Genomic DNA, 19892 nt, shown 5'->3' with positions numbered 1-19892 from the left:
ATTTCATTAGAATTTTACAAAAAAGTGTTAACCGTTATTTTGGCTTGCTGACAAAAATCCCAATTAATCATTTTGTCGGTACTAAATGTGCTGCTTAATTGCTCAGAAATCAAATTACATTAACACTACCATTAGCTATTGAAAACTGGCACAAATACCATTAACAGCTGAGGCATCAATTCAATTAAATGCTTCCTTTTTTTTTCCTATTAGAATTAGTGCATAGGAAATGGACATGCTCAACTGGAAAGATAATATTTCTTTTTGAGGAGAATGAAAAGTGAAAACGAATCTTCCATCAATGAGTTATTCCATCAGAATATGGATTGATAATCATATTGTCTTCTTATATGTAATTTTAAAAAGGAAAATTAATATCTCACCTATCCTTTTTTAAAAATAAACAAGCACTTTTGAAAAAAAAATCAGGCCATTGATGTGTGCCCAAAGGCAGATTTAGGAACCTAATTCTAAGCAGCTGCATTTGACAATTTTACTTACCTATATGTTATTATTATTGTAATTATTTATCTTGTGGTAGCAAACTAGTAAACCAAACATGGTTGAGGCTCCATTGTGTGAGGCATAGGTACAGGGAATTGCAATAGCTGCAGAAGTTTTAGTGATCAATAGCAACGTTTCCAAGTCTAAAAGGAATGTAGTTATCTGTATTTAATTGTTCTTTGTTCTCAGTGACATTGAAGGGTTAGTTTCATATTGAAACTACATAAAACAGAAGCTGGGAATCTATTCCAGAGCACTGCATAATATTTTGTCTCACTCCAGGCTTTCAGTAAGGGCTAATATTAGCTGTCAAAAACTGCAGCTCTAAGATTATGTCCCATAATTAGTGAAGTAATAGGCATTTTGCTGCACAGTTATACAGATTCTTTTGTCTTTTTCCTTTGGGAAAAAAGGATTTTGTTGTAATCTAAAGTACCCACTGTACTTATTCTTGGAAACTCTCAATGGCATACATGTAAACGTTAATTACAGATATTTTTTAGAAACTTTCTAAATGACCTTTTCATAGCTAAGTCTAAAGAGTTCTTCTCTCCACTTGTTTTTCTTGATCTCTATGCTGCATTTGAAAAAACTAACCACACTTTCTCCTCCTTAGCTTTCTCTGCTCTAAACTTCTATAAATGGTAATCTCCAATGTGAGTAACCAAAGGCTAATTAGAGAGAGCTGGTCAGACTGTTAGGCTGACTGATGACATCTACCCAGATCATGTTGCTTATTGAAAAAGGTGTGACTTAGTATCTTTTTTTATTTTTTTTAAAAAAGAAACTAAAAAATGAAATAATGAACACATATCACCAAAGATAAGCAATTATTAATAATGCTAAGACTGAACCAACACCTCAAATCAAAATCAAATCAGGGTCAAATCAATAAATCATCAAGTAAGTTTCACGATAGGGTTGGAATTAAATAATCAGTGACAAATATCAGATTGATTATTCTTAGCGTTAAATTTCATAAATTCTAAAGATGATTTTAAGGTGGTGCCTGTCTGTTTGGTTATAAATCCCAACTAAAGAAGTGCACTGAACTCAATGAAATCTAACTTGGAGCCCATTAAATATCTTAATAACGAAACCAAATTATTATCTAACATCTCAACCACATCCCCAAACCCAAGCTTCCTTCTTTGAATTAAAATTCTAGTGCAGTGGCTAACCCTGGCTTCTCACTTCCTCACCCTCAAACACCAATATTATAATAGACTTTAACAGAAATTGATAAGCAGAAATTTTACAACTTTTGTGACCTTTAAACACAGAACTCACCTCAATGAGTATCTTTATAGAGAAAATGTTTAGGGCTGTTAAAACCTTCATCTCCTGTCAGCTGAACTTTCCCCATCCATCCCACCCTGGCTAACTCCCCATTCTAAGCAGGTTCTGAAGCCTTTCCCTGATTTTTTTTCTTTAAATCACCGCCTCTCCCAGGTTCAGAAATCTTTTCCTTATTTCCTAGCCAACATTCCCACGTCACAGAACCCTCCCTTACTTTGAAGCCCCTCCTACTCCTGCCTGTCTTTTCCCAAGCTCAGAACCCTTTTCCCTCCTTCACAATCCCCCAGAGGAGCTAAACAAACGATAGCAATACTGGGTAATTACTGAACATTTCCCCTACTTTAGATAAACCCTAAAATTGAATACATTCATCCTCCAACAGATATCCTGGTTTGCACAGAAATATGGGTATTGGTTAAAAAAAATCCCCAAACATTTATGGACTACACACTCCATCCCTGTTCACAATAATGTTCATCAGAGGAAAATGGAGTCAACCTTAACAACATTTTAGAATTTGAGTATATGTTTGTGAATACTGGGTTGCAGTATTCAACATGCTATAATTTATCATTATTGCTGTTTGATAGTTATTTAAAATAATACAAAGATAGAAAATCAATCTTTAGCATTATCTATATACTTTCTGGTTTTCAAGAGTTTTTCTAAGAAGCCCAATATATTCACAGTGGACAGACTTTATATCATTCTCAGGTTGGTAACCTGACCTTTTAAAACATCTCTTCTGAGATTTATCTACTCATTGTCATAACTTAGCAATGCATCTAGAAATGAACTATATGGAAATCCATTTATTATGGGTTGGGTATTTTCACAGAATTTTGTAGTCAGTATTTCCATGACACCATTCAGTTGATATCATATTTATTTTGGAACTGATGTGGGAGCTTTCTCAGCCTTCACTTGTGAGACAGAAGTGTTGAAACAAAGATTTCCCCCCAGAGATTGTCAAAACTCTAAATTTTGATTAAATGGGTGTAAAAAAAAAGTTTAAGCAGTGTCACTAACACCCCCTTGATCTCTCTTTTTTTTTTAAATTTTTCTTTTTTGATGTCACAACCTCATTACTTCTGCAGCAAACAATCTGGGAAGTCAAGACTTAGAATCATAGAATATAAGGGTTGGAAGGGACCTCAGGTCATCTAGTCCAACCCCCTGCTCAGAGCAGGACCAATCCCCAGTGAAATCATCCCAGCCAGGGCTTTGTTTCCCTGGGCACCTTCCTACCTGACTTCTCCCTCTCCTGGCTCATCTCTGGATTTATCAGCCTAAGCTTCCTCCGCTCTCAGGGGCTACTTCACCCATCTCAGCTTCTCTCTAGTCCAGGGCCAGATCCCAGGATTTACACTTCCCCTAGAAATCCACCTTGTCCCTAACCAACTCCCTGTGTCTATAGGGAGTGTCTGGGGAGCCCCTCCCTGTATCCTCCTCCTCCTCTCAACTTCCTGGCTTGATACAAACCCCAGCCTGCCCTTGCCCAGCTGGGCTTCATCATCAATTAGACTTAATCAGACCCTGGCTCTCCCCCAGGGGCAGCCTACCAGGTTAACTGGCCCTTTTGAATCTGCTCAGGCCATGTGAGTGTGGGGGGGGGGTTGCACACCCTATCACCCAGCTCTAGCAATTGTATCACAAGTCTCATGTTACTTGGAGTTTCTCGTCAAGACCCAGCTCCTGGAGTCATGTGATTATGTGAGAATCGCAGCTTCCAGTCAAAAAACAGAGCTTCTAACTTTGTGTTTTCAAGCTTTTCTCCACCAACACGAAACCCCCACAAGGCCAATAAATTATGACATTTATTAGCCTACAACACTGTCATGATTTCTAAGCCAAGGTCTTTTTTCTTTTTCTTTTTCAGCCTGACTTTCGAATTGAATGCTTGGGGCCAGCAATCCTTAGATTTACCCAACCATTTGGGGCAGGAGGCGAAGACGACTGCCACCAATTGAAGTTTTAGCAGGAATTTTGGGTGGGCGGAAGATACGTTACTCAAAGGGGAAATTAGCACTGGGGTTCACACCTTACTATTGCAAAAGGCAGCGAGGGAGCTGGCTCCCTGCATGCAAGCCCGCCCAAGAGCCTGGGCCCTTCCTGGGAGGCTAGTCCATGCTGCAGCTTGGGCTGCCGCAGCATCACTGCTGTTGGTACCCGAGTCAGCTAGGTTAAAACTAGTTTGGGTTTGTTTGCACCTGCACCTAAGATGCAAGGGTTCTGGCGGCACTAGCGCACCAGCCAGGATCACTTTTAAAACTGAAATGTAGCCTCTGTCTACCATTTTCAATTCCAGGAATCGACACCTATTGTCTGCCAGGGGTCATCTCCCAGTGTAGAGAAGGTTATCTGAGCCCTTGGTGGTTTTGTGAAACCCAAGAGTCACATAACTAGATTCGGGGCTGACTGCCCTGAAGCCAACAGCAATCTCCACCTGATGGGGTAAGTCAGCTGCATGGCTGGTTTGCACTGCAGGCATGCGGGGGCTTGATGCTTTCCAGGGGTAGTTTGTGGGGGAGGGCTCCCCCCGCCTTTCCTGAAGAGGGTCGGTTGTTTGACTCCAGTCAGGAGCTGTCAGTCAGGACTGTGCTGTTTGGGCATGTGCCCCCCTTGACGGTTCCCCTATGACTGGCAGCTGTAAGGGATCCAGAGCCTCTCCCCAGGCCTGGGGGGCAGATGTCCCCTCCAAGCAGGGGTGGATCCAGACATTTCACCGTCCCAAGCACGGCAGCATGCCGCGGGGGGGCGCCCTGCCGGTCGCCGGTCCCGCGGCTCCAGTGGACCTCCCGCAGGCGTGCCTGCAGAGGGTCCACTGAAGCCGCGGGACCAGCGGACCCTCTGCAGGCATGCCGCCGAAGGCTGCCTGCCTGCTGCCCTCCCGGCGACCGGTAGAGCGCCCCTCTGCGGCACGCCGCCCCAAGAACACGCTTGGCATGCTGGGGCCTGGAGCCGCCCCTGCCTCCAAGAGCCCAGCTAGGGGGAGGGATGGGTTCTGTGCCTGGGGAGCCGGGAGGAGCTGGGTGGCCAGGGGAGCCTTGGCACGGCCATGCCAGGCAAGGGCAGCGCCAGCCAGGCGCCAGCCTGCCAAAGCCCCAAGATCAGGATTTGGTCCATAGTGACTGGGGGGACGGGGGGGAAATCCTAGGGAATCAGGCTCCTCGGCGGTTGCTAGTGGAATACGGCGCCACCTAGTCACACCCAGCTCACGCTGGGGGAGCGACTCTCCGCTGGCAGCTTGGTGGCTTCAGGATTCAATGAACTGGGCGGACTCTGGGCAGCGTCTTCCTAGCAGACAGGTGTGAACGTTAAAAAAGGGGGGAAAAAAGCACGTGGCATTAATGGGCCCCCTGGTTAGTTACTTTAGCCCACAGGGGGGGTTAGCGGAGGGGGCATTTTCAAAAGTGGTGAGCTCCTGAAGCACCCATTGGCTTCAAGGATGTTTGCTGCTGCTCAGCACATCTGAAAATTAGGTCATATATTTCTAATGTAAAAATACAAACAAACCCTCCAACTCCTTTCAGGCCTTTTTATCAACATAAAGAAACCAGAAGGGACACAGCACATCTTTTTTTCTCTTGCAGCGTCATCTTGAAAACTAAGAATAAAGGATAATAAATAAGTATTGGAGCAAATTCACAAAAGAAATTACAAACATCTAAGTAGTGTATTGAAGCATTCTTGTCTTGACATGCCAATAAACCAGGTATTTGTAAGTTAAAAATGGTACAATGTCAATTTTCTTTTTCAGAACTTTGGGAGAAAGTGTGCATATAGATGCAAAATGCATTTCTTCTCTAAAGGACATATTTCCATTCCTTTAAGTTTATCGGTACATTCAGTTTCTGAAAACCTCATGTTATAAGTACAGTTAGGATACTTCTCTGGTTAAAACAACTGTCTAGCAATCAATGGCAACTGTTATGTTCCATAATCTTGACCTCCAATTTCTCCAATATGTACCTTACTAGAAAGGTATTTGATTATATACTCTGAATCTCAAAGTCAGTATTGCATGAGATTAATTCTGATGACAGTATCCCTGAATAAGGGTAATAAAATATGTTCCTTCGTATCATATTAATACAAGCAACCTACCCGTTTGTGATGTGGGAAGTTCCTGAGGTGCAAATCTGCCAGATAATGTTTTAGTTAGCTGTATCTTATATCAGAGTAAATTATCACATCCCACAAATCCTCTCTCTCCTTTGACAGAGAGATTGTTAAAGACAAAAATAAATCAAAAGAAAATTCATTAGACATTTTTCCAGCAACCCACCAACCAATTCTCAGTCCTATGTGTTGTAACATATAATTACTGTCACAAGAACACCAGAAATAATATTACCCTTAAAACTTGCAATATTTTGAGAAATTATGACAAATTAGATATCACTTACAAAAAATGAAGGAACAGGATGCAAATGTTTGCTTTCTATATATCTATGAAATACAAAAAAACCCTTGAAATATATATATACAAAAACAAATTATAGGAAATAATAAACCATCATGTTTTTATTTACGAGATTTGAATGTTATTTAGACCAAGGTTGCTGGGATTGCCGTGTAAAATATTTGTGAACCCATAAAGACAATATTTCCCACCCTTCTTTTTTTTTTTTTTTTTTTTTGAGTTCCCGGAGCTGATGTGGAAAGGCAGTGTACCTTGCAAAATTCTTATTGTCATGTGGACATGATTTTTTCCCCCCCACTGACTGAATGTAAGCTAAAATCCCAAAGTGAATTTTCCTGGTGCATTTTAAAGTTTCAAGATGGGTTAACTGCACATCATCATGTGATTTAAATCACATCGTAGTTCTTCAAAATCCTTGATTGTCAGATTCTGCCTCTTGAGCTCATGAAGGACATAAGCAGACATTTGACTTACGTTCATAGGCCTGAGTGCTTCCTGTGAGAAAGGAGGAAATATTCCGCAACAATCTATCTAGGGACTGACACTGTGCTCATAACCCTGGATAATAATATCTGATCATCTCTAAAAACACCAGTGCATGAACAAGCCTGCTATCCATCAGAGACATTGAACGGGGTAGCAGGCCATCAGTCCTGTGAAACAGCTACATAAGAATACCTAAAGCTGTTTTAATTTTGCTGCTTCCAGAAATTACAGAAACTGGGGGCACAAAGGAAGCATATGCTCACCTGTGCACAACCATAGGATCTGACTCCAAGTGCAGCTCAGACAGACCTGAGAAATAGAACCCAAATGCCCTGTCAAGACACAGTTGGTCCAATTTAGGTGTGCATTTATAGTCAGACAAGTGACAGGCAAAACATAGGGATAGTATTAGCTTTGCAAAACAAACTAGAGTAATTCATATACAGATCCCATCTTATTGGAACCCCCCAAATCACTTGGATTTTGGGCCAGATCCAGTTTAAAGTAAATCCAGACAAATATTTCATTTTCAACAACAAAATTATTTTAGTTCAGGTCAGCCTAACTTGAAAAGATTAGATCTTGTGTAAGAGTGTTTGGAGGCTGAACTGTTTTACATAACATTAATTGCAGGAAATCATCCTGGTATAGTTCACATGAAGGATAATTTTATATTAGTGATGCATACTGTAGTAGTTTCACTACAGTTTAGAGTCTGTCAGTGTTTCCAGTTGTTTATAGTTTGGCAGTAAAAATTTGCACAGATAAAGAGCTTCCAAATAGGCCATAAATACTTTCGTGGTAGACCATAACTGCTACAAAAGAGCCCTGTTTATGGTGGATTGTGTCACTAATATGCATACAAAGCAGTCAAGAATTTATGGATTAAAAGTCCTCAGATAGATTGTGAAACAATAGACTTCCTGCTTTGAAGGCACTATTACAGTCAATTGAGTCAAAATATGCATAGCTAGAGTCCATAATAAGCATTATAAAAATCCCCTAAACATGTATTTATATAATTGGAGCTATTATGGGTTATTATGTCAATTACACATGAAGTGAGGAAAAAATCAACTGATTAAAGCAATACTCACTAACAATGTGATGTTGGCAGCTACATGCAATGCAAGGAACCAATTTTCTTTTCTGCAGTGCTGAAGCGATCTTTTTATGCAGTTTACATTGCTTATTTTAATGTTTCATCTGAACCAAAATACTAAAGATGAGCTAAAATTAGAACCGTGTACCCACCAACCTCCAAACCCTACACTTAGATAAAAGAGGATCTTGTTCTATACTACCTTGGCATTAGTTTTGCAAAACCAAAAACTCGCCAGTGAGATTTTGCCAAACCAGAGACAATCCCCTGATTTTGTACTTCTCTACAAATAATAGAGGAGAAAAATCAGTATAGGGTATAAAACAGAAATATACCAATAGGGCGTGTTATCATCAAATAAAAAAAGGAAGATTAGGGTCAACCATGACATGAAACAGCTCTGTCTCAATGCTCTATTATAGGGATTACATAGAGAAATTACGTAATTCAGTAATTTCTGGGTGGACTATAAAATACCAGAATGAGGTCCATGAAACAGGAAAATTAGTATTTGAGCTTCAGTCACTGAGATTTTCTATTTTTGCTCAATAATCTTTACATGTGTAATTAATTGTCATTGCCACACAGTAGTCCAATTATATACAGGTTCCAAAAAAGGAAGACATGAAAGAGAGATAGACCCCTACTATTGAGGCCATGTCTGCACTTACAAGGTTACAGCAGCACAGCAATTCCGATACATCTCCCACCAACATAGTGCTGTGCACCCGAGCACTTATGCTGGCAACATTTATGGTGCTCAGGAGAATGTTTTTTCACACCCCCGAGTGACAAAAGTTTTGCCGGCATAAGTGCTAGTGTAGACATGGCCTGAATTAAATTAAAATAACTGTAGATTACTCATTCCCACAATATTTCCAGATGTGGAACTCAAACAAGCAAAAAAACTAGCCAAAAAACAAAAAAAAGTTTGAAACCTAACTGCAAATGGAACTAATATTTCAAAACAATTTATTAATTTCCTTTAACAGAAGTCACCATAGTAGTAGAACAGTTATGAGCTGAATAAAAATATAATCTCATTACAAAAAAAATACAAGCAAACAGACAAGGAGGTTGTTAAATGAGCACAGTTTTTTGAGCAGTATTTCCAGATTTTCTACAAATATAGGCCCTGATTCTAAAAGCAGTTCTGTGCAGGCAGATCTCTGCTACTCTGTAAATCCTCATTGACTTCACTGGAACTCTGTGCAGGCTCAGGGGTCCAAACACCTCAAGCTCCTTGGAGTAGGAGTTCCATGTTCTCTATTTATAAAATATTAACTGTTAGTTTATTGGTCTGACTGTGAGCTGGGTCTGAATCAATCTTTGTCCTAACGGAGTGTATTTACACCCATGTTTTCATCTCCAAGGCTTCCATTTTTTTAAAATCAGTGGGCAGCATGTATTACCACGCCACCACAAAGGGCTTCATTCCAGCAATGCTGTTTACAAAATAAATAAAATAAGAGCCATTATAAAGTCATTGTTTTTCATTGATGGAACACCATAGTTTCTGCTTCTTGGATTTGTTGCTTTGTTACCCTGGTCTATGTCAGTGGTTACTATGGAAGTCCTATCCAATACAAAAAATCCCCAAAGAAACTCTGGGGTCCAGAGCAGTAAATACAGAAATACCACTGTTTCTTGAAAAGAGATTCTGCAATGTGCTTCAATCCATGACCTAGGAGGGTGATGGTAGTAACAGAACTGAAGGGAAGAAACCACACCAAATCAGACAATATAAGAGCTTGATGGAGGAAGGGGAGGTTGAGAAAGACCCAAAGAGGAGACCATAAGGGGTATGGGTAGTAGGTCATGGAGCTAATCCCACCCCACTAAAACAGGCAAGAGAGAGAGGTCACTCACAGCTGGTGAAGAAGCAGGGAGTTCTCAAAAGGAGAGGAGTGGCAAATAGTATAATATTTTATTTGGATGTCTGAATATTGCCCTATCATCAGGACCTCTTAAAGTAGCCATTATATCATTCATCCATAGTGATTGATGCATTTCATCTGATTGCAATATTTCAGCAGAGTGTTTCTTACTTAGCAGCACACATCCTCCAACACTCCAGGGCTTTAGTTGAGATAGACAATTTGTTGGGGTTTCCCTGGATAGATGCCAGGAACTCCTTGCCCTTCCTGATTACTCACCAGGCTGTGCCTAAAGCCATGCCTCTGGCTCTAAGAAGCATTCTTATTGGCCAGAAGGGGGAACTGCATCCCAAATCCCCACCCTTAGGCTTAGTGAGGGAGGAGCAAAGGACCATTCAGGAGGCCCTCCTCCTGCTGCAACAAGGTTGTCCCTCCCTAACTCCCTCTGACTAACCCATGGGGTGGGGGACTAGGATTAGGCCAAGTAATTAGTTGTTATCCTCAGGTAATTGTATTGACATTGAGTATCAGAGGAGTAACCGTGTTAGTCTGGATCTGTAAAAGCAGCAAAGAGTCCTGTGGCACCTTATAGATTAACAGACGTATTGGAGCATGAGCTTTTGTGGGTGAATACCCACTTCGTTGGATGCAACTCCGACGGTTGCATCTGATGAAGTGGGTATTCATCCACAAAAGCTCATGCTCCAATACGTCTGTTAGTCTATAAGGTCCCACAGGACTCTTTGCTGCTTGTATTGGCTGCTTGTATTGGCACTGTTGTTGTTGACTGTCCATTGCATTCTCTTTTCTATGTGGGTCAAGCTAGAATTGTATTCTGGTTTTCACAGATTCCACTACATTATGTTGCAACTTTGGGGGTGGACATAATCTTTGCAGGAGGGTAAATTTATTCATCTGTTTTGTCTGAGATGGTAAGTAGGACTGGCTACTTATCTCTCAGAAATATGGGATTCATGTAAACTGAGACCAAAACACTCATCAGCCGATTATGCCTAGAATGTGTCCCCATTTTGGCTCTAATCTTCTCTGTGGGGATGGAATGTGATTTGGTTTGAGCATTGAGCTGTGTATCCAGGCCTGGGAGGGCAGGATGATAACTCTGGCTGGGTAGGCATTTTGACCTTAGGGTCTGCCAATGAAAACAATGCTCAGGTTAAGCAGCTACAGCCAACCTTTACTGCAAACACAATGTTAATTTTCATCTTTACATTTGTTTTCATTCTTATTGTTTATTTGTTTAATGAAATTGCAGCCTTTTGCTTGGGAAGGCTGTATTGGAATCCCCTTGGCAATTACTATATTATCAGTCAGACAGTGATTCAGAGGATGATAAATCATTATTAATAATATTTTTTTTAAATTATAGCAATATGATTGTTGAAAAGGGGGCATCACAAACACAACTACTCCCTTTACTTTCTGCAAACCATCTACTGCTAGGATGAAATAATCACGACACAGTTAATATAATTCCCAAAATGTTCAAGTTCGCTATTTATTTTAACTGGTTAATATAGGAAAAACATACAAGACAACAGTTTGTATGTAAAACTGCAAATTAAAAAGAAGTGTTGTGTTTTAATATTTTGTTAAAAATAGATTCAGATTCGTGGGGCAACTAACCTAGCCACACTTTCAGCATTCTATTAATCTCTCGTCCTACACATCTCTCTGAATATTCTTTCTGATCTTCTCCAATGCTCCAGGTATGTGGTATATATCTTGTCCATTTTTCATGCTGCCATACTTTCAAACTTACACCTGCAGACTGGTCTCTAGAAGAGTTTTAAGTAAAACAGGCATGACAGAGTGTGACTTATACTGTATTTAGTTACATTCTGTAGCATAAATGTTGCTGTTGGTTAAATGTGTGTCACACCATTGTCTTCAAAGAGGATTGCGCACACATCACAGCAGAACTTGGCCCATCAATATGACCCATAAATAATACTTAATAATTCTTCAACTAAATCATTTTATTGTGGTTATAAAATATAATATTTAACTATACATATTTAAGGGTTCGGCTTTCAGGATGACATTTCCAAACTGTCTTCATTCAATACAACCTGCCTCAGAAAAATCCTCTGTATCTTTTGGCCCAGAGCAAACTCAAACCAAGATCTATTGACACAGTGCAGCCAAGAGGATCTGAGGACCATCATTGCCAGGAGGCGTTGGAAATGGATCGGCCATGTGTTTTGGATGGAAACTGATTCCATCACCAGATTAGCAATAAGATGGACACCTGAAGGCAAGCAAAATGAGGCCACTTGGAAACAACATGGCGAAGAGCTGTGGAAACCGAGCTGAAAAATCTGGGGCACAGCTGCGGAACCATTGAAAGACTTGCCAGAAACAGACAGGAGTGGAGGAGCTTTGTTGCGGCTCTAAACACCAGAGGCGTAATGGGAACATGATTATGATGATGATTTAAGAGTTCGATTGTGCCCTGGTTCTATGCATGGAAATAAGGGGAACAAGCACCACAAAAGGCCAGCATAACTACACGAAGTCTGTGACAGCTCTATTTGTGGAATGGAGCAAAAAAGCTGTTAAAGATTGTGAAACTTAGGCTATGTCCTCACTGCCAAAAAAAAAAAAAGGTGCTTTTTTTACAGTGAGGACATAGTTAGTTAGCTTGCACATTAGTTAGCTTGCTGTAAAGGAGACAAAGTTCTGTAGTTTTCACTGCAATTTATCAAGGTGAAGTGAACTATTGGGGGAGTGGGGGCGGGGAAGGAGGGAAATAATGATGACATTGCCTAGCTACACTAGTTCCATAGTGCACTTTGATCTACTCTGCTTTCAAAGTGTACTACAGAACTTTCAGGGCACGGCAGTAGGGGCCACATGGACAATTTGTGCACAGCAGGCTAGTGCGCTGTAGATTAAACCCCTGCTTGCCACACCCTGTTTGTGTAGACAAGCCCGAATATGCGTTAGTTATCCTGCTGTAGAAAACCCACCATTAAATGTTAAGGATGGGATTTTCAAAGGAACCTAAGTCACTAGGAGCACAGTTTCCACTGAATTTTAATGGGATTTATGCTCCTCGGTCACTTAGGTACTTTTGAAAATCCCACCCTAAACAATAAATTGAAATACTTTTAGATTATAACTGTGTTAAAGTAAGTCAAATTTTGGGCCTAAATTCTTGATTGTGTCTCTTATACAGAATAAATAAGAAAATCATAGGCTTTAAGATCTTAAAGTCTGAGGCATTTCTCAGCATCCAAACCAAGACAGCTCTGACTCTGCTAAGTGACTGAAATTGACGTAATTGAGGGATAAAATGGTCTTTACATAGGAGCCAGGAGGGTTTTTTTTAATCCATAATCTAATCTGAGCCGAGTTTTAAAGTAGTCATTTTTGTATTGCAAATTTTCATAGTTATTCATATAACCTGCTTATAAAATGGACTACTATGAAATATGTTAAATTTTATAAACATGGATTTACACATTTATAGCTAGTAAAAAACATCTCTACAGAATCCCTGAATTCAAATCCAGACAGAGTTAAAGTCCTTTATAAATGCTTAAAATATTTTTTGTAGCTTGCAGAGACTGAGGGAATTAGGTGCATTATATTTTACAGATATCATATGCATCTCAGTTCATCTGGTTTGTATTATTGTGCCTGTCTGTGAGGAGTTAAATCAAAGGAGGCTGCGGGAAGGGAGGAAGGAAGGGAAATAAAACAATGGCAAAGACAAATATTGTCCAGAGAATAAACTGTCCTTGAGGAAACAATGCAGGGAGCTATGAATAGGGGAATGCCCCTGCCTGGCTTCAGTTTCACTGGTAAGGTTTACTCTTCCCTACTTGAGCCCCCTATCAAAGGGGATACTGACCCCTTAAATTACTCAGGGCTTAGAAGAAGAAGAGGGGTTGAGGGAGTTGCTGGGGGGACTGCTCAGAGGTGTCAGTGAGCACTGACTGGAATTCAAGGAGACACACCCAGAAACCCAGAAAGCATGCTGGAGCAGGACAATCTGCTTCTCCCAACCCACAAGTGGAGGTCACTGGGCTGAATGGAATATACTAAAGCTTGCAAAGAAAGATTAAGGTTTCGGGAAGGCCTCTGGGCCTTTAGTTGTTTCATCCCTCTACTCTACTTGCTGTGTGCCTATGAGTGAATTAATATTTGCTTGTTTTGAAGAAGCTGTTTCTGAGTCAGTTTAATCAGCTGCTGGTCATCGGTTCCCAGATTTATAGGTGCCAAACCCAGTTGGGCTTGTCAACTTAATGCGGTTGATGAACAGGGGGGCTGCAGACCAGCCACCCAGTCTGAGAGTGGTTGGACTGTGTAGTTCAACCCTTGAGAGAAGTCAGGTGTGTCACATGAGGCATGCACTTGAGCAGAATTAAAAGGGGTCTAAAGTACAGCTTGCCCTGTAACCATTTCAGAATACAGTAAATGTAATTGATACTATGGGGCCTTTTTGCCTCCTGCTTTTTGGGAAACCTCATCCCAAATAATGGAGGTGTTTCGTTCAATCGTTTTGATTTTTCTTTTTCTAAAATGGATGCTAGTGCAGCAGAGCGTGGTCTTTAAATGGTGCAATCCCCTCCCCCCGTTGGAAATATGGTTCTTCTTTGACCATTCAAGTAATTCTTTTATGCTCAGAGTAGCAGATCATATCAGTTTTCATTCTTCAACTTAGAAACATATTCCTAATGTTCCTAACTGATCTTCTGAGATGGTTACTCTGACAGATATGACAATGTCCTCTAACATTCTATACAAACCCTAATGATTTGAGTCAAATCTCACTGCATTAAGTTTAGCATCTTTGGAGTTCACTATATTAAAATGCACTTGTTTATGAGTTATTGTGAGATTGTATGCAACTTCTCTAGGAGGAAGGGTACACTAATGTAATTCTTCTAGGTATCAGTCCTCTGGAACTTCGCCCTGGGAAGGGGACCCATTGTTTGGCTCAGGGCCTGCTCCAGGGGTTTTGCCGCCCCAAGCAGCCAGAAAAAAAAAAGAAAAGCCTCGATCGCGATCTGCAGCAATTCAGCGGGAGGTCCTTCGCTCCGAGCGGGAGTGAGGGACCCTCCGCCGAATTGCCACGGAATACCTGAAAGTGCCGTCCCGCTCTGGAGTGGCCGCCCCAAGCACCTGCTTGATAAGGTGGTGCCTGGAGCCCGCCCTGGTTTGGCTGATTACTTATGCATGGTCTCTTCAAAGGTTCAAAATGGATTCTCTAGAAACCAGCAGACAAAAAGGGACATTGAGATGCATAACCTAGTGGTGAACTGACTTAGGGCTTTTGTTCTGATCCAGCAAATGGACAGGACCTCAAGTCCACGGAAGGCCCCAATCCTTAGGGAAGGTTTGAAAGGACTGATAACAACCAGAGCCCTTGTGGAGATGTTGGGGGGTGATTACTGGTGAGCTTATTACCATCTGTGTAGGTTCTTTTATTGTTTTTCATATGTTTTCTCTGTATTACTTTTATCTTACTAATAGAATATGCTTGCTTAGAAAGAACTATGTGGTAACATACAACTGGGGCAATTTTACTGTTATTAGTCTTTGGAAAGAAAGTAAGCAGGCCTGTTTAGGCAGACTGTCTTTTGATGGGGATAACACAGTGAACGCAAGGAACTGTTCAGATGTATATCCTCTCTCTCTCTTACACACACGATTAGACATTTACCCATCCTCACTTTTTTCCAAAAATATGTGTGTGGGGGTGGGGGGAGAAAGTAGAACCACCCTTTGGCTCAGTGTATCAGTATGTTCTAATTATAGGCAAATGAATACATATATATTCATTAATAGTCAATTAATAATCTCTGTTAAAGGAGTCAAATGAATATAGCATAATAAACTGACTCCCATAAGGTATTTTTTGCAGTATGATTTAATATTTCTTCACCAATGACTTTTTCTAATATGTGTTTGTCAGATGGATCACTGTTGATGATACTGGAATGATGTGATAAATACCCTTTACATGTGTGTAAATACATAAATACCTTTTACATATGTGTTAGAATAAAATGGTTTCCTAGTGACAGTTTCTAGCTTTTTTAGTTTTGTAGAAGGATCACTTTATTACAATGGAGAGTTGTTATTTCAGTACTTTGCTTAGAAACTAAAGGCATAAACTTTTTGTGTTATTTGACATTTCAAAGATAGTCTTAACATTTGTAGTAACTGTAAAGCAGGTGGAACAAACCTCTGAAGAATATAAAATAGAACACCCAATCTTTTCTAATTACTTTCAAAAATCTTTATGTTCACTTCACATCTGCCTTCTCCATATATGATGCATTATTGCCCTTCCCCTGCCCCCACAAGTAAAAGCCTGGAACAGTTCTATTTCCAGGCTAAAAAGAAATGTGACAGCTGGATCGAAAGTCAGCACAGATGGCCACTATTCAATGAGGATGTTTAAATTTCACTTTTCATTTGACCTGGCATAATCAGACTGTGACACCAACCCCACTGAAGTGGGATGCCTCTCTGTTCCTCTGCAAATACTCTTCAGTGCTCTTTGTATGCTGCTGGAGAGTTATTGAAAGCCAGGTAATAAGGTTTGCTGCTTGGTATGCTGGCATATTGCTCCAAAGACTAGATAAACTCTAGTCGAGAAGGAGGAATTTATATGTGTAATTAACCAATGCGTGTGATGTGAGAGGACTGTAAATTGGATTCACTACTACTGAAAATATTTTAAATGCTGAATTAAATATGCATATTTTAGGAATTAATTTCAAGAGCAAATATTCTTAATTATTCACTAAAGGCTGGATTGTGCAAACCTTTATTCACATGAATAACCCCACTGAAGGAAACGAGTTTACTCATGATTATCAATTTGCAGGATTTGGTCTAACATTATAAGGTCATGGCCATTATACAGCCATAATAGCTTACACATAGACACACACACACACACGTATACATTTATACAGATATATGAGAGTGTATGAATGTGTGTGTATATCTATTTATATATAGATATACACACACACACACACACATAAATATATATGTATAAATATACATGTTATACATGTATAAATATATGAGTGTGTATAATAGCTTACATTCTCAGCAAAAGCTGTAAATAATGCTTTAAAATGGTTTCCATTATAATTCCCAGTTTCCAGGTGTTCCTGACTTTCTGAAAGTTTTTTCTTTTGTGCTGAAATATTCGATGCATGCAACCATGCAGTCCCAAAAGGTAATCCCCCTCCCATCCCTTGGAAAATTCAAGATTTCATTCAGCCATTTCAGAAATAGGTGAGGCTTTTAAAAATCCATATTTCCATTTTCACACACATTTTAAGCATAAAAGTTTTTGTGACAGTTACAGCAAAAAAAGGCTAAAATTAGCATATCCTGAAGGAGGAGTTTGCTTAGCTTTAAAGATGAGGGGCGGGGGGCAGTTAAATGTTTTTTCTTTCAATAACTTTAAAGCATGGCCAACAAATTGCTAAGACCTTTAGCAGTAAAATAAGCTCCACCCACCTATGAAATAGAATTTACAGTTCTCCCAGCCACTATGTTAATATTTAAAGTACAACATATTTAGCACACCAAGAAAAGTCATCACCAAACTGAAATTTATAGCAAGAGGATGACAGGAAATTTTCTAGGTCAATATAAATGTTAGCCTTCAAATAAACAACAAGTAATGACCAAAATATATGCAACACCAATAGTAAACAAACACAGGGCTCTTCCCTTGTAGTCCTTAAGGAGGCAAAAAACCCACTTAAGTCAATGGGAGTTTTGACTAAGTAAAGACAACTGGATTAGGCCTAAAATAGAAACAGATTCTTCCTGTCCCATACATGGGTGTGCAATGGGGGATAAAGAAGCAAGGGATCTCTCACCCTTATGTGTTCCAGGTATGAACCAGTCAGAATTCCAGTCCCTGCATTCAATGCTATGCTGGGACTACTCTGTCTCGTCTGTCGTGGTTGCAGATTACATGCAAAATGGGAGCAAAGCGGAAGAAGTTGACCTTGGCTCTGCCCACACTAACCAGCCGAGCTACAACCTGTAGAGGTATATAGCAGCAGCTGTGTGTCCAGTGTGTGCCCTGTGACTCCAGAAGATATCTTGAGGCCAAACCCCTTATTCTGGAACGTGCCTACCAGGCACAAAAGAGTCCATAAGAAGTAGGTATTAAAACTGTACATCCCCTAAGAGATCACTGTAGGACAATGAAGGCCTGCATAACACTATTATTTTATTGTGAGAACATTACATACTAGAGTCTATGTACACTGAAGTTTTTCATTTCCTGAAACTGTAAGGTATGTGTCATAGCTAGTGTGGATCTTAAAGCCAGAGCTGAAATATCATTTGTTGGTGAAGCCTTGTGGATTTCCTAGACTTTATTTTGCAGGAAAATCTTAGTGTTTTTTCATTTCCCTTTTGTGTTTTTTTGTTTTGGTCATAGACAATTTATTTCCAAATTTCTAAAATCCGCATTCACTTTGCAAATTATTTATTCCACAAGATTTTGTAAAAGTACAAGTCCTTATAATAATTTCCAGTTGCAGGACATAATGATCACCGTTTACTAGGAAATTTTCTTTGTCTTGTTTCATGAATTCAGTAAAAAGCCAAAGGGCTTCAAGGGAGATATTGTTGAGTATAAAATGGCTTCCTCTTTGGCCTGCAAATCCACTACGTACCTGCATTTGGTGTATTGCTTTGTGAAACCCTTTTTTGATACTTTGAGTATGTAAGACACTACAGAAATCAAACTGTCTAATAAAAGATTTTTTCATTTCACACTGATCTCAAGCTGAAGTTCTACCTGACATTCCTTTTATACTTATCCGAAAAGGAAACCGATGACTCAGAGATGTGGTTAATACAGTTCATTGGTCTCTTTAAATGTGAGAAGATGGGGTGCCTGAAGACATCTCTCTTTCTCTTGGTACAGATATGTGAATCTCTGTGAATCCAAAGGCACAGTGTTTCCAGTCCATCCAGAGTAGCTGACCCTATGGCTAGGTCTACAATGCATTCTCTTTTTCTCTAATTGAACGGAACAGGGAAAACACATTGTTTGTTAACTGTGAGCAAGAGACTCTCTTATTCACTGTAAGACACAGTTAGAGCCCTAGGTAGAATCAAAACACATCTTCTTCCTAGGTTTGGCTTAATTAAACAACAAACACTAAAACATAAAATCCAGTCCATCCTTCTCATCAGGCTTGGCTGATGCCAGGGTTCTTAGTTCAGTACTGCTCCATCCATCCCCACAGATACTTTCTGTTACAAACCCATTAGCTCCATGTTGGTGCAACTCCCCCCATAGCCAGCCTACTCTATTATTCCTTCTAGCTAGAGAGCCAGCCATCCAGACTCAATATTGATGGGGGGGGTATTACAAAACAAGCACCAACACCTGTCTGCAGGATAGACTAATATTCCTTTCCTGACCTGATTTGGTGTGGGGTTTGCCCTCCCCATCACAATAATGGAACACTTATATTGCATGCTTTTCTCCCACTCTGAACTCTTCTAGTTGACTTTGAGCATCTCTTCATATGTGTAAGGTTTAGCCGTCAAAAACTTGTCAAAGCAATTTTCCATTTGACTTGCTATTGCTCCCACTAGGATGCAGAAGTTTCATTTTTTGCCATGCAAAGATCAGTTCCCATTGGGGAATTAGCAGTACTTTTCAATTCAATCAAACATAAGCTAAAATGCACTGACACATTTGTCTCTCATTCTGAAAAAAAATTAAAACTAAAATCTTTAATATCTGTGTGTGACACTATTGTCGTAGATCTGCTTCTGATAGTGAGTAGGACAGTTGTATTTGCTGCACTATGTCAGAGTGTGGTCACACCTCCCAGCCCAAGCATCGGTTCTGGCTGGCTCCATCTGGTAGCATCTGAGAAGGGCCCCTCCTCAGGTTTACACACGAAGGCCACCAGTGGACTTCTGGAGAAGGGAAAATCTTGGTGAAGGAGGATGAACTATGGCTTCAACCACCTGCTTCATGCAAAAGGAATTCTGGGAAGGCGGTTGTGTCCCTGTGATTAGGTGTATAAACCCCTCACTGGATGGGGGGGAGGGTTAAGGAGACGGTCTGAGCTAAGGAGGCTCCGACCCTCTGCCCTTGCTGAGCATGCTCAAGTTAGAGGCAAGGTTTAAAAGCCAGACGGCTCAGTCAGGGGCTGGC

This window comes from Mauremys mutica, chromosome 7, assembly GCF_020497125.1.
Source record: "Mauremys mutica isolate MM-2020 ecotype Southern chromosome 7, ASM2049712v1, whole genome shotgun sequence".
Lineage (NCBI taxonomy): Eukaryota > Metazoa > Chordata > Testudines > Geoemydidae > Mauremys > Mauremys mutica.
The sequence above is the reverse complement of the archived record's forward strand: the minus strand, read 5'-3'. Positions refer to the sequence as shown.